This window comes from Crotalus tigris, unplaced genomic scaffold (assembly GCF_016545835.1).
Source record: "Crotalus tigris isolate CLP2741 ecotype Arizona unplaced genomic scaffold, ASM1654583v1 scf7180000017550.10884619, whole genome shotgun sequence".
Classification (NCBI taxonomy): domain Eukaryota; kingdom Metazoa; phylum Chordata; class Lepidosauria; order Squamata; family Viperidae; genus Crotalus; species Crotalus tigris.
In genome coordinates this window covers 4079451-4093695 of record NW_024096468.1, presented here as the reverse complement: position 1 = coordinate 4093695, position 14245 = coordinate 4079451, and the positions used below count along the sequence as shown (strand labels likewise).

Here is a 14245-nt window from a genome sequence, read left to right as displayed (position 1 = left end):
ACAGCTTTGTTCCATACAGTATTAACCTTGTGAACTCTAAAGCTTCCTTCTTCCCTTATGTATTCAAGATGGACAATGAATAATATTTATGTTACTTATATGTAAGGGTGTAGGTCTATACATATATTGTATATAGTATGTTTTAAATGTGTGTTATGTATTGTACACTTTGAGAGGAAGCAACTAAATTTCATTTTTTAATGTGTGCCATTGTGCCTGGAGGAAAAAAATGACAATAAAGGTTATCTAATCTAATCTAATATTTGTTAAAACTTTTTTTTATTAGATAGAATGTTAAAAGATCCTCTGTACTTTCATTTCTCCAGAAACCATTTAAGAGAGGAAGGAAGATGTTGTAGGAGTAAGAATGAACCTACAGTTTTTTCAGAAGGAAAAAAAAATTGTTGTGTTGCTTTGATTTGGTCTTTGATGCAGGTTTCTCCTACTATTTATCCGATGAAATGATTTCCACAATAGATATTTTAAGGTACCAGAGCACTCTTTCTTGCTTTGTAAGCTAGTACAACTACTTTTCCATAATTTTATTCTTATTTATTTGATTGTATCTATTCTCCATGTGACATCTGGATCTCATATAATGTCTATTAAAACTTGTGTTCTGGAAACTAAGAATATTTTACTGTTTTGGAAACCAAAAATATGGTGCCTAACTAGTTTCATATGATACAAAAGAAGCTGCCAGCTAACAGGAGGATAGTGAGAACAATTAATCAGTGGAACAGCTTGCCTCCAGAAGCAGTAAATGGTCCAACACTGGAAGTTTTTAAGAAGAGACTAGACAGCCATTTGTCCGAAATGGTGTAGGGTTTCCTGCCCGAGCAGGGGGTTGGACTAGATGACCTCCAAGGTCCCTTCCAACTTTACTATTATTATTATTATTATTATTATTATTATTATAGTCAGAGCTGGCAGTTAATGCAAAAGGATTGACATGAGGCTGATAACAGTGCAGCATAAAATTGCATCATTTATTTTATTCCCAATTCTTTTTTTTTTTAAAAAAAAGTTAACAGCTTATAGTTTTCTTGTACAATTGAGCATTCAATTTTTCTCAAGGTGTTTTTGCACAATATAATACGGATTTTGCTCCAAATCTGCAGGCGTTTTCTTGCTTTATGACAAGCTTAAATGAGATGCCTCAGAAGAAAGAAGAGAGGATGGCAAAGAAGAAAAAAAAGTCACAAGCCAAGTTTCTCATTTAATTTTCTGCCTGTTTGAAAAGCCAACAAGAAAACAAAACTTCCTGTGGCGTTCGAAACCATCTTCCCAGTGGAATAAAGCAAAGGGTTTTGTCAGGCAACCTTAGTGGGTGCCCCAGATTGTAAAATCAACCTCCATCGCCTCGAGGCTGGAATGGGAGGGGTGGTTGGGTCCTCGAGACTTAAGAGACAGAAAACCTGGTTGCTTTTCTGCGTTCCACAAATGCAGCGGAGCGCCCGAAGTTGGCTCTGGACAGTGCGAGTTCATCCAGTCGACGCACAAGGTCCCCAGAAGGGGGCGCGTTTCCTCTCCCTCCCTTTCCCCCTCTATTGTCTTGTTCGTTTGCATGGCCTTTCTCCCCGCCTCGTTCGCTCTGCTCAGATAAGCATTTGCAAGCCCGATGGGTTGATTCAGCAGCGCCAGCTAACCTTCCGAAACGGCTGATTTTCCTGCTTGGATTTTTAATGCCAGCTGCTGGAGGATTAGCGGATCAGCCGGAGGGCTATCCCGGAATTATCCCCCAGGGGAGCCCGAAACGACAGAGGCGTTGTGGCAGCGAAAGGCAAGCGGAATTCTCTCGTTCGGAAACTGCTGGAGGAGGATCAGGAAATCAGGTAAGAAAACGACTAGCTGCAGAGGGCAGGGAATGAACTCGCGGAATGCCTTTGTGAAAGGGACTGGAGCAGGAAGACTGTGCTTGCAGCTGATGTATGGGGGGGGGGTGAAATCCGCACTAGGAAATAAGGGCGGAGAGGGAACTGTTGCAGCCCAGCCTTGGAGAGTCGTTTAAACCTTGACGAGCAGGTTATAGGCATGGAGGCTGATCTCAGCTTACTAGTGAATGGTAGAGAGGCGGATGTTGCCCAATTCCTGGAATAACCTCGTCCTAGCTGCAGAAGTAGATGGGTTTTTTGTTTTTTTTTAAAAAATGGTTTTAACAGGATGTGCTTAGATTTAGAAGTAAGACCCTCTCCTGAGTTATGCTTCTACCGCATCCTATCTCAAAGCTAGTGGCTGAGAGTGAGGTGGGGAGATAAGATCACAAAAGGGGTGCGGTGAAGAGTGAAAAACCTAATACTGTGAACGTGGACAGCATTATTACTCTTCTGTTTAACCTTCCTTAAACAAATATCTCAAGTAGCCTTCTCCAGCCAGCGTTCTGGTATGCTCATGAATAGGCTGGACTACAGCCCCCATCATCCACAATTGGGCATCAGAGAGAGGGAGGCTAAAAAGGAATGAAGATGAATTCCTTATATTTGAGGAAGAATGCAAGGTTAGGATTTGGTTCACAGAGTTGTAAGCATATTGTTGGAATTTCCCACCCAAAAAAAGATTCTTTCATAACTATTCCAGGAGTTCTGTACATCTGCATTATGACTATTATTAACGTTTAAAGTGTAGTGCAATTTATTAGGATTTTACAATAGTCCTAATTAAAATGATGAACAGCAGGATAAAATCCTCAATTACAGAGTGAGCTCTAATTTGCAGAAGGAAAACAGGAGCTCTTGATCTTTTTTTAAAAAAAACCAACAACAACAAAAAACCTCTTTGGGCCAGACACAGGTTGCTTGTAACTCATTTTCTTTGTTCTATCCTGCCCAGTTTTGTAAAAATTAAAATAAAAACAGGAACGTGAAACTGGATTTGGAGTTTATAAGTACAAGGCTATGTATTTAACAGGTAGATGAAAAAAAACCTGCAGCCTTGATTTAAAGCCATGGAAAATTATGTCCTTCACAACTATTTCTCTTTAACTGTATGATCTCTTCTTCGCTGTGGTGTTAGTAGCCTTGTATTTTAGTACTGCATTATGTCATTACAGTGTAACATTAAAGCAGTTCTAAAGATGTATTACTCTTCATTTTAGTGATTACTGAGAAGGTATGTGATCCACCTTAGCACAAATAGTTGCTTTAGGTTTTTTTTTAAAAAAAAATTCTATTGGCTTAAAAACCAACAACTGTTAAATTCTGATTATATGTTACAATGCTTTCCTACTTTCTAAGCTTTACGCCATCTTTCCTTTAAGCATACAAATAATCCCATCGCATGTAATAAATGTATTTATTATTCCCAAAGGCAAAATACAATCCTCCAGGCAATGTAAATAAAAACTGTAGTATGACAACAGACAATTCTAGGATTCCTCTGACTAATTGGTGGTAATGACAGGCGACCAAGGGCAAAAGAGAAGAGCCCCTGGGAAGTTTTGCTATTGATTTCCAGCAATCTTTAGAAGAAGCCAGTGTCTTTATTATATAGGTTTCCCCTCCTCCCAATTTTAAGGCCAACTTAGAAGAGCTTTATCTGCAGTGAAATCTGCCTGGCAATGAAGAACACTGCCCCTCCTCAACTGGTAGAGCTGTGCAGGTCAGGACTCACAGGCTACATTGCCATGGATTTTTAGCAAACAAAAGACATAACATGACTGGGTCAAGCTGAACAGTTCCATTTATTTCAAGGAGAAGTAGCAAGCATTTGGCTTAGAGCAGCAATGGATTTTAAATCCATCCAAAACTTCATGTGAATCTTTCGCCAATCTGGTACTCTCCAGTGTCTTCGACCAACTACACCTGATCCAGTCAGCATGAGTCTATGAAGTACATGATTGTTGGGTGCACAAAGACTGCCATGTTTACCAGCCGGTATGCTGTCATCTAGTGCAGTGGCCCCCAGCCTTATAGGCACAAGGGACCAGTGCTGTGGAGAAAGGTTTTTCCCGTAGACCAGAGGGGGTGTGGTTTTGCATACTGCCTGCATCCCACGAATGGGGCTTGTTTCTGAGGCCCAGTTGCTGATATGCCACAGAGCGGTGCCAGTCTATGGACCAGGGGTTGGGAACCCCTGATCTAGTGGTTCTCTGGATTTTTGCAGTCAAGATGAGGCAGCCCTTTCAGATAGGAAGATTATTTCCTCCCCTCCCCAATTAAACACCTGTTGTTTAGGTAGTAGAAGTGAATCTACTAAATTGGAGGAAGTGAAAATGATGCAGATATAGATGCTGAGGATGCCTTTGAAAATTAGCCTCCCCAGATTGGGGGTGGTATAGGGCTTCTTGCTATACCGTTTGCCCTTTTTGTCATTCCTAAACAGGAATTCTCTTTCACTTTTCTCTGTCTAGTTATCTCTTCCTCTAGTTTATACAGATCTGTTCTTTCCTTCTCCCATCTGCATCCTGATTCCCCCTCCCCCTTTTGTTTTTGCTATTTCTGTTGGCAGTGGAAGGGGCCTATATATGTGTGTGTGCTTCTGTTTGTGTGGGAAAGATTGGTTCATTTATACAGGCAGAAGATCAATTTAATGAACGGATTATCTTATTTTACAGGCATTAAATGTTATTTAATCATTATCTATTTTACCTTGGAGTTTCCCTTTGGGGAGATAGGTGTGCGAGGATGCACATTCCCACATACGTATCCAAATATATACAGCCCCTTTGCCAGAGGAAAGGGAATCTTAAGGATTGATTTCAGCTGCATCTGGCAACACCCAGGTTCTCTACAAGGGTAATCTGGCATTGCATAAAATTTCTGTAGGAATGTATAATTTCATGTTTCTGCTTGATGATTCTTATGGGGTGGGTAGAGGGAGTTGTTTTAATTTCAGGATTAGCTTCCTTTTGGGTAAAGATGAAATATTGTTGGACATTTTAAGATTTACAGTAGGCAATCAACATGAAAGACTTGTCAGCTACTCCGTAGCACAGCTTGTCCATTCATTGCATGTAAGATAGCAGTTGCTTTGTATGCCACAAAAATTCCAGTTTTGGGGCTTCTGCAGAAATGGCTGTGAAAGACAGAAGCCTGGAAGGTCATTTCTACCAGTGTGGAGTTGATTCCACAAGCTTGCTAGTCGATCTAAACAAAAGCATAATGAGGAGCAGGTGTAATGAATAGTTGCTGGTGGCTGCCTACTCTAGAAATATCCCAAAATTTTTTTTTGTATACAAGTATATTAGAATAATAGCCTGGATTCTACCCTTGGAGAAGGATTTCTGTTGATGGGAGTGTTTAAATGGATAATGCTGCACTAGGCAGAATTGACTGCAGCACTTTGATGTATTTTTATTCAGTAGGAATCCCTGAACAGACATGGAGTACTGTGTTAATTATTGGAAAGGGATGGTCTGTGCCACCTAAAATATTATGAATTGATGATGCTGTTGTTGGACAGAAGTTTGCTCCTGGAGGCACTGTTTGAACAATGTTGCACCTATAAAGAGGAACACTTTGTTTTCTTTTATACTGAGATAAAGGGAAGAGACACCTTGCAAAAGAGGTGATTTATTAGTTTTGTGAAGATACAGTCAAGAAAGACAGAACATTCAAAGTTAAATACTGGCTGCTTCGATTTGGAACTAACTCAAAGAAGAGCTTTTGTGCTTTGTGGATATATATAAAAAAAATCAAAGAAAGCTGCAGCATAGCTCCCTCCAACATGATGCTGTCCAGAATATTTAGATGTGAAATACCCATCAGCTTTAGGCAACATAGCAAATGAACTAAGATTATGGCAGATGTAGAGTCAAGCATTTGAAAGGTTATTTAAATTGTTCTGAGGAAAGCAGCAGTTTATGGGCTCAACAAGGCATAATTTTGTATTTGTATTTTTTCTTCTTCTTCTGTTCACCAGCTACAGAATGAACCTAAATTGTTAGGCTTTCCTTATCTGGCAAGGGATGATGGAGAATAGAAGTGCTGTTTGTTCATGTGATCTGTTCCATAGGTACAGAGAAGAAGGTTAATCACTTTCTCCACAGCTTCTCTAAGAACTCTGACAAAACAGCTGCAAGTCATTATAAGACTGCTTGGTGAGGACAATTGTGTTAGATGAACTGGAGATAATTTGCTTAGGTGAAATGGCTGCTGGTCATGTGCAGAAATCTGGTCTGTGAAAAGACCAGATGGGGATGAGAGCAATATCAAGCATAAAAATTAATTACATAACAAATTGCTTATTACAGCCACAAGGCCAGAAGCAATTACTTAATGTTTTAAATATGCCATTAATTTTAGTTAATTAAAAGTATTTGTGTTTATAATTAAATTTGAAGACACATTCCTCTATTTTTAATGCTTAGGATATATTTCTGCATCACTGCAGTCTCAGCTACTCCTGTAATTGTACTAATATGCTATTTTACATTTATATGTATGCAAATACACTTGTCCTTTTGGCTCCTGATAGTACTCAACTAGATTTTCAAGGTTTCTTAGCAGGTGAAGCATACTGTGTCCATCTGAAAAAAAATGCCAATTATTTATACACTGAGGAGTAATCAGAATTTGGCTGTGACTGTCATTACAAAGCAGTTAGATATCTGATCCTGTGCAAAATTGGCTCCCTTTGTGTCTTTGCCTGAGAGATGCAGCTAACTGTTTTTGCAGTGCAAATTGTCATGCGTGTCTGATTTGAGCCGAAACTTCTGCATAGAAAATGAAAGCTGTGCAGAATTTAATTCTGAGAAGTCATGGAGTGACCCAGCAGTGAAGCTCACATTTGCTTAGCTTAGGAGTGCAACTGGCATGAATGAGTTGACTTTGGAAAATCTTTCAAGAGGTTATATGATAACAAGAATTTTTAAAATTGTTATTGCAAGAGATGAGAAATGCTGCAGGTGATGCTAAAAATGTACCCTCTAAAACATTGTATTTAATTTTACAAAACAGAAAATACTAGAATAAGGGGTCAAACATTCAACATACATGGTGAATGAATTAGAACAGTGATGGCGAACCTTTTAGAGACCGAGTGCCCAAACTGAAACCCAAAACCACTTATGTATTGTTGAGTGCCAGGTGGGCATGGCCCATTGAGTGGGTGTGGCCCATTGGTGGGCGTGGCTGCATTGGTCATGGCAGACTGGGTGGGCTGGGGTGGGCGTGGCCACCTTGATGTTGCTCATGGGTAGGGATGCCTGTGGGGGCCAGGCAGGATTGGAGGAGATCCAGGTCTCTGGTGGGTGGGACGGTGGACAAGAGGCTCGTCCTGCAGGGTGAGGCAAGGCAGGGGTGCCACTGCTGCAAGGCGAGGCAGGGGCCAGGGCGGCTGCTGCCTGACACCATCAGCTCCCACACACAGCAAGCTCATGGGGGCCAACTGTGTCCATCAGCAGCTATAGCCTGCCGTCCCCTCAGTTTTGGCATGACATGGCTGTTTGCTGCCTTGAGCGTCGCACCCAATGCGGTTGCCATGAGGCTGCGGAACAAGCCAGGCAGAGGTAACGAACCAGTATATCGGTTTCTTACTGCCGCCCGGCTTGTTCCACGGCCTCATAGCAGCGGCACTGGGCAGGAGTTGGCAAACGGCCGGTTTCAGTGCGACGTGGCTGTTTGCCTCTGGCCACAGCCACTTGCCACCCCCATCGCACCCACGCCCATCGCAAACCTTTTCAGAAACTCAGCGCATAGAATGCCCGGCATGAAAGATGCCAGCACAACTCCCAGGAGCCAGGGGGCACTTCATGGAAATGGCACTGGGCTGTTTGCCTTTGGCCACAGCCATTTGCCATCTTGCGCGTCGCACCCAATGCCGCTGCCATGAGGCCATGGAACAAGCCGGGCCGAGGTAAGGAACCAGTATACCGGTTTCTTACTGCCGCCCAGCTTGTTCTGCGGCCTCATGGCAGCGACATTGGGCAGGAGGCGGCAAACGGCTGGTTTTGGCATGGCGCCTCGCGTATTGCACCCAATGCTGCTGCAATGCGGCTTGGCTGAAAGCGGCCATGGAACAAGTGGGGCAGGTTTCCCCCTCACCTGCCCATTCAACTACGATTTCTTTGTCAGAGGAGAGAACTTCACAGCTCTGCCTACAGAGCCACCAAAGCAGCAGGTGAAGTGCTGGAGGCTCAGGGAGGGAGGGTGCTGAAGTGGGTGGTCAGGCCATTGGCAAGAGCAATGCATCTGAGTGGAAAGTAGCCTTGGAACAAGTGGGGCAGGTAAGGAAAGAAATCCTTGCTCACCCCCAGAAATTGCCTTTCTTTCCTTATCTGACTTCCACCCCTGTGATGTTGCTTCTTCACAATCCGCCGCCGACACATGCAAGGGAAACAGGAATTTTTTTCTTTGGGGGGGGGGAAGGTCAATCAATTCCAACTTTGCAATCTTTCACGAGAAGTTTGGAACAAATGAAAATAACTTCTTACCTACAAAAAGTCAATCTTTTGAATTCACGGCCACAATACATAGCAATGGTCCCTAGCATGGCCTTAATGCTTAATGGGAGAAAAGACAAATTTGTGGGAGATAAGGCAACACTGGATATTTCAGTAGTTTTTTTTTCTATATAGTTCTTCCACTTGCAGGCTTCTTTAAATTAGCTCCTGAAGTTATGAGTGTGAGGATTCTATTGTACTTGTGCCTTGTATATGGGCTTTACATTGTCATTTGATCCAATCCAATCCAGCTTTTCTAATATTTTTATAAGATTGAAATAATGCAATGCAAAAAATATTACCTTAATTAATTCTAAGAATTAGCTTATTAAGCTAATGAAGCTTAATATGTTGCCTAGAGCAGGCATGTCAAACTGCCGGCCCACGAGCCGGATACATCATACTGAAACCGCACCCACCCCATTGCCGGCAATGGGGAAAAAGTCGTGATACATCGTGTGACGTCACATGATGTCGTGAGTTTGACATGCCTGCCCTAGAGTATAGTATGGCATTGTTCTGATGGTGCATAAATAATGTTATTAAACTGCCTGATTGAGAAGTATTTTAAGAGGTATTCTGATGTTAATTCCAAACAGATATATTTCTAGACTTGCAAAAATATAATTAGGCATTCATTTAATCATTTATATTTATGTGGAATCAGAAATAAACTGAATATGAACTTCTGTGGACTCTATAGGAGAGTTATAGTGTATCTTTGTTAATACTGTAGCAATTCTGTGGGTCAACATACTGCAAAAAAAAAACCACGTTTTTCATTAACTGGCTTATAGGCAGTTGGACATATTTGGCCTTTTTGGGAAGGTAGACTGGATTTTGCTGACTCTCATGAATATTTAGCTTTATGGAAAAACTGTATTTTTAAAATAAGAAATATGTTCTGTTAGGAAGGATGGGCAGGCTGTGTGATAGTTACTTTAAATCAATTATTTTGTAATGTTTTCTTATAAAGCAGTATAATTACTTAAGCATATTTGGATATCCCAGTATGAACCAGATACTTTAGGTGCCTCAAAGAAGGGAAAATTGCTGAAAATAAACTGGTTTTGAAATTATATCAGACACTGAAAAATGGCTTCAAAATTGAAATTACTGATATTTATGACTTATGGAATAATTAGAATATCTAGGAATGGAATATCAATGGATCCAAGGTTGTTATTTTTTGAACTTGAAGTTGAAATTAATCCAACAGAAAATTTTATTCCAAGTCTATTGGTCTTTCTATTTTTTTGTTTGTTTGTTTGCTTTGCTGTTACAATTTCATAATGGATTTGTTGGATATTACTATTTTTATGTATCCTTTTTTCCACATCTATCTTTTTAAAATTGCAATTAAAATTATTAAATAAAAAGCCTTAACAAAATCAAAACACTCTGGTATTTCCTTTTTTGGGGTAGAATCTTGTTTAGTCTTAGTGCTGCTCTGATTTCATGGTTTTGGGAATCAGGTGGTTATGTACCTCCCTACATTCTCCCTCCCAAAGAAGGTGGGCCTGTGCTGGGCCTTCTTTCCTCAGCTCAGCGGCTGCAAGTGATCTTCATGCTTGGCAATTCATGCTGCCAGTGGGGAGTGGGCGAGTGGAGAATGGGGAACAGGCTTGACTGTGAATTCCCACAGACTTCAGTACAATCTTTCTGCTTGACTTCCCATGTCTGTCTCCTGAGCAGAGCAGGTGGTGCTCAGCTGCTAGAAATACAAGCGCTTCTGGCCTTAGGCTGTTCACATTTGGGCTGCTGTAGCACACAAGTATTCAGACACATGTCCCTTCTACCAGATGGGTTATAACCTCACCCCCGCCACTCACTTTTAAAGGGCTTCCTTTCATGTGGTTTCCTGCAGTTATAAGCCAAAATTGGGGTGGGGGAGCAGAGAGCTACAGAAGACACCCTTCTGAATTTGCTGCTCTTTCTATAGAGCATCATTATTATTTTTTTATATATTTTCTTAGCATCCTAAGATAAGACTTTGCATGCCTGCATTAGATACTAGATGGTCAGCTATTTTTTTTTTAAATAAAATAATGCTGCTGAACTTTCTGGGCAATAGGCCTAGATTCACAGCAGATCAAAAAGCTTATCAAAAGACAGAATTAAATACATTTGGAGGTCTGAGGTACCTATGCTTTGAAAAAGACTATGTATTTAAATAAAGAATTTCTGTAACAAATGTTAAATAGCTCCCATAATGGTGAATGGGGCACAGTGAGGCTCTTCTGAAGTCTGCAAGACCCCAAAATAAAATATTATAAAAAATAACATGATCACAACCACTGCATAAACATGGTGCAGCAGCAGAGGAAATATTTTCTCATTCCCATCAGCCATTATGCAGTACTGAATTATTCTGATTCCATTGCTTCCCTTTCGTAATTTTCATGTTTTCCACATTGTGTAGAGCAAATCCAGTGTCAGTATCTTTGAAATATCTTGGATGTATTTTTTTAATGGTTTTGTAAAAAAAAGATTCATCTGAGTATAATTATTGTTCTCATTTACATTTATTTTAGACAAAGTTCTGCCTATTCTCGGGACATTTGGTTCCTCAGAATACTATATATGGAGGAATTTTTGTTAGATCCACAGAGTTGGCATGGCTTATAGCAGGTGTGAATGAATTTACAAGCATAGAAACAAACATTATTTTATTCCAGAAAGGGATAACTCTCTAAGCAGCATAGCACTCAATGGGCAAAAGGTGATAATTACCCTGAATACTGTAACCCTCTCTATGCTTTGTGCTGCATAGGAAAATTCTGTTGTCTCTCCCCTCCCCCCCATTTAAGTTGCTCTTAAATCAAAAGAAAAGTAATTTTATGGGATGTTATCCTCTGATCTACAAAGGAATATTGCATTACTGTGTGATGGGGATGGATCTTGAGCAAGGTGTATGCCTTGTGGAATTCTTGCCTTGAGTCCAATGTCCCCTTCATTTTTATAGGATAATCATACAAAGTATACAGTACATGCTCCAAAACCATGCTTCTTGCTTAATAAAATCACTATTTACAAAGCATAATTATCCATAGATGTGTAGTACACTTGGTGATAGCCATGCATTGTTTGTGCTGGAGATGTTAATTGTTTGCTTCTAGTTTTATTTGCTTATTCATTTATTTGTATCCCAGCTTTATTATTTTTACAATTAGCTTAAGGCAGCAACACATCTTCCTCCTCCTCTTTACTTCCTCCTTCCAGTTACCCTGGAATCAGACATATCCCCATCCTAGAGATTTCAATCACTAGTTAATTTGTCCCTGTGACAATGTCTTCCTGAAAATTCTATCCTCTATAGGAATTATATAAGGGTTCTATTAAAAAACTCTTATAATACACGGTATGTTCATATGTTACAAATATCCTCTAATGTGATTTAGCTCCATTTTAGCTTAACAGTTGTACAAACATAGTGTGTTCTATAAAGTATAGTTTATTATTTTGGCTTATTTGGTAAATCATGATTCACCATTCCATGACTTAAGATGATAAAGATACCAAAATGTCAGGTCATGGTTTGTGTCTCTGAATTGCTGCTATCTCTTCAGTGTGTTTAGATATAATCGGTGATGAAGAGACAGAGCTTTTATTAATTACAGTACAGTTGGACTGCATGTTTTCCCATACATTCCTTAATAATATGAAGCTCTTGCCTTAGTTTAAATCCTGTTATAAGCTAAATAGGAGTTTAGATTATCCTCCAAGTGTAAGCATCCTCATTCATTTGGTTATTGTTATGTCCCGAGCCTTGCAAACGGCTCGGGGCGTTTGCAGGCAGTCCCGGGCAGGTGCAAAGCTGCCCGGGACCAGACAGGCTGTCGCCAGCGCCGTGCGCATGCGCGGGTGCTGGCGCGGGAAAAGTATCGCATTGATCCGGGAAATGCCTATATAAGAAGCTGGGAGGTTTTGGGAGCTGCTGAAGCCATCTATTTGTGAGCTGAACACAGAATAAAGAAAACTGAGAACTACAACTGCTTCTCGTGTCTTGCCTTCCGCGAGGGACTCAACACTGGCGACGAAGGTGGGATGCCTTACATCACCTGGAAAGGAAGAAGTGTAAGCTTACCCAAGTGAGTCCTGAGCAGCGGAACGGCGTTGACTCGGCAGCTACTCGCCAATCCAGTGCGCATTCGGGGGTAGGCTGGCTGATACACCCGTCTCCTGAAGATGGCAAAGGTAGGAAGGCTTTCGGAGTTCGACGTCTCACATCCAGAGCGGTGGGAGTCCTACGTAGCCAGGGTGGAGAACTACTTCAAGGCAAACCAAGTGAGGGAAGAGAGCTTGAAGGCTGCCACCCTGCTTTGTGTTTGCGGTCAAGACGCCTTCGAAATCGCAGAAAACCTTGCAGCACCTGTTCCAGTAGAGTCTGTTAGCTACGCAGATCTAAAGAAGCTACTGAAGGAGCACTTCCAGCCTAAGATGTCCGTCATCGCATGGCGCCACACCTTCGAGCAGAGGGATCAACGATCCGGAGAGTCGACCGAAGAATACATCGCCGCATTGAGGAAGGCCGCCAAGCCCTGCGAGTTCAAGGACCTTGAAGAACGACTGAGGGACCGATTCGTGTGCGGCTTAAGGCATTGAGATCTACAACAGAGGCTTTTTGCCAAAGAAGAACTGTCCTTCCAAGATGCCTTAAGAGAGGTCACCGCAGAAGAAGCAGCAGGCGGCGCCGTCAAAAACATGCGGCCGATCAGAAACAGTCCAGAAGTTGCATCCGTGCACCAGGAAGACGTCCAAGGAAACTCCGAGGAGGATCCGGACGAGGAAGTCGACCGTCTCCACCCCACGAAGGAAGGAAATCAGAAGGGAAGCTCTTCAGCTCCACTCAAGTGCATCGCCACAGGAGAACCGACTGCAAGTTCTGCTCCGCTACCTGCCGGGCATGCGGCAAACAAGGACACATTGCAGCTGTGTGTCTGGGCCGACGAAAGGTACAGCCTCAGGAAGAACTGCGCCTGAAAGGTACCAGGGTTCCCAGCCAGAATAGGGTAGGGTTTTGCGCTTCGCGAAGGAGCATCCTCAGGACAGGCACACACAAGCCCATTAAAAAAAAGCTGTCACTCAAGGTGAAGCTACAAGGGGTTCCATTAACTATGGAACTAGACACAGCGTCTGCCCTTTCAATCATCTCCTTGCATACATTTAGGAAGATTTGTTCCGGTAGTGGAACTCAGGCCAAGTTAAGGCCTTCTGACATTGTGTTAACAGATTTTCAAAATTCAAGAGTGTGTGTTAAGGGGGAGGCCACCCTTAACGTGCAATACAAGAATTTTGAAGGTCCACTAGACTTACTAGTAGTAGGGGGTGAACGAACGAGTCTCATAGGACTCGATTGATTTGAGACCCTGGGAATACACGTCACAGGACTCAACAGCTTACAAACACTCGACCTACAGGAAGTCTGCAAAGAATTTTCAGATGTTTTCAGCCCCCAGCTGGGCACATTCAAAGGACCCCCTGTGTCCTTAAAGCTAGACCCCACTGTCACTCCCATTAGAATTAAAGCAAGAAGGGTCCCTTTTGCTTTAAAGAGTAAAATTGACACTGAGTTAGACAAACTGATCCAACAGGGAATCCTAGAACCTGTTGATTCCAGTCCTTGGGAGACCCCCATTGTCATGCCTCTAAAGGCAAATGGGGACATTCGCATTTGTGCTGACTACAAATGCACTCTGAATAAGGCATTGCAGCAACATGCCTATCCTGTTCCTGTGGTCAGTCATATTCTGGCCTCCCTCACGGGGGGGGGCGCGTTTTTGCAAAGCTTGACCTAGCTCAAGCGTATCAACAGCTGCCTGTTGATGATGCTGCTGCTATAGCTCAGACTATTGTGACCCACAG

General features: G+C 42.0%; 1 protein-coding gene across 1 annotated transcript in view; it reads left to right on the top strand.

The window, feature by feature from the left end:
- The first annotated feature begins 1173 nt into the window (after positions 1-1173).
- PIK3C2B (phosphatidylinositol-4-phosphate 3-kinase catalytic subunit type 2 beta) overlaps positions 1174-14245 on the top strand; it is a 95350-nt gene continuing 82278 nt past the window's right edge. Inside the window, exon 1 of the mRNA XM_039340898.1 lies at positions 1174-1835. The gene's annotated coding sequence lies outside the window, so the exon portion shown is untranslated. The remainder of the gene's footprint in view (positions 1836-14245) is intronic.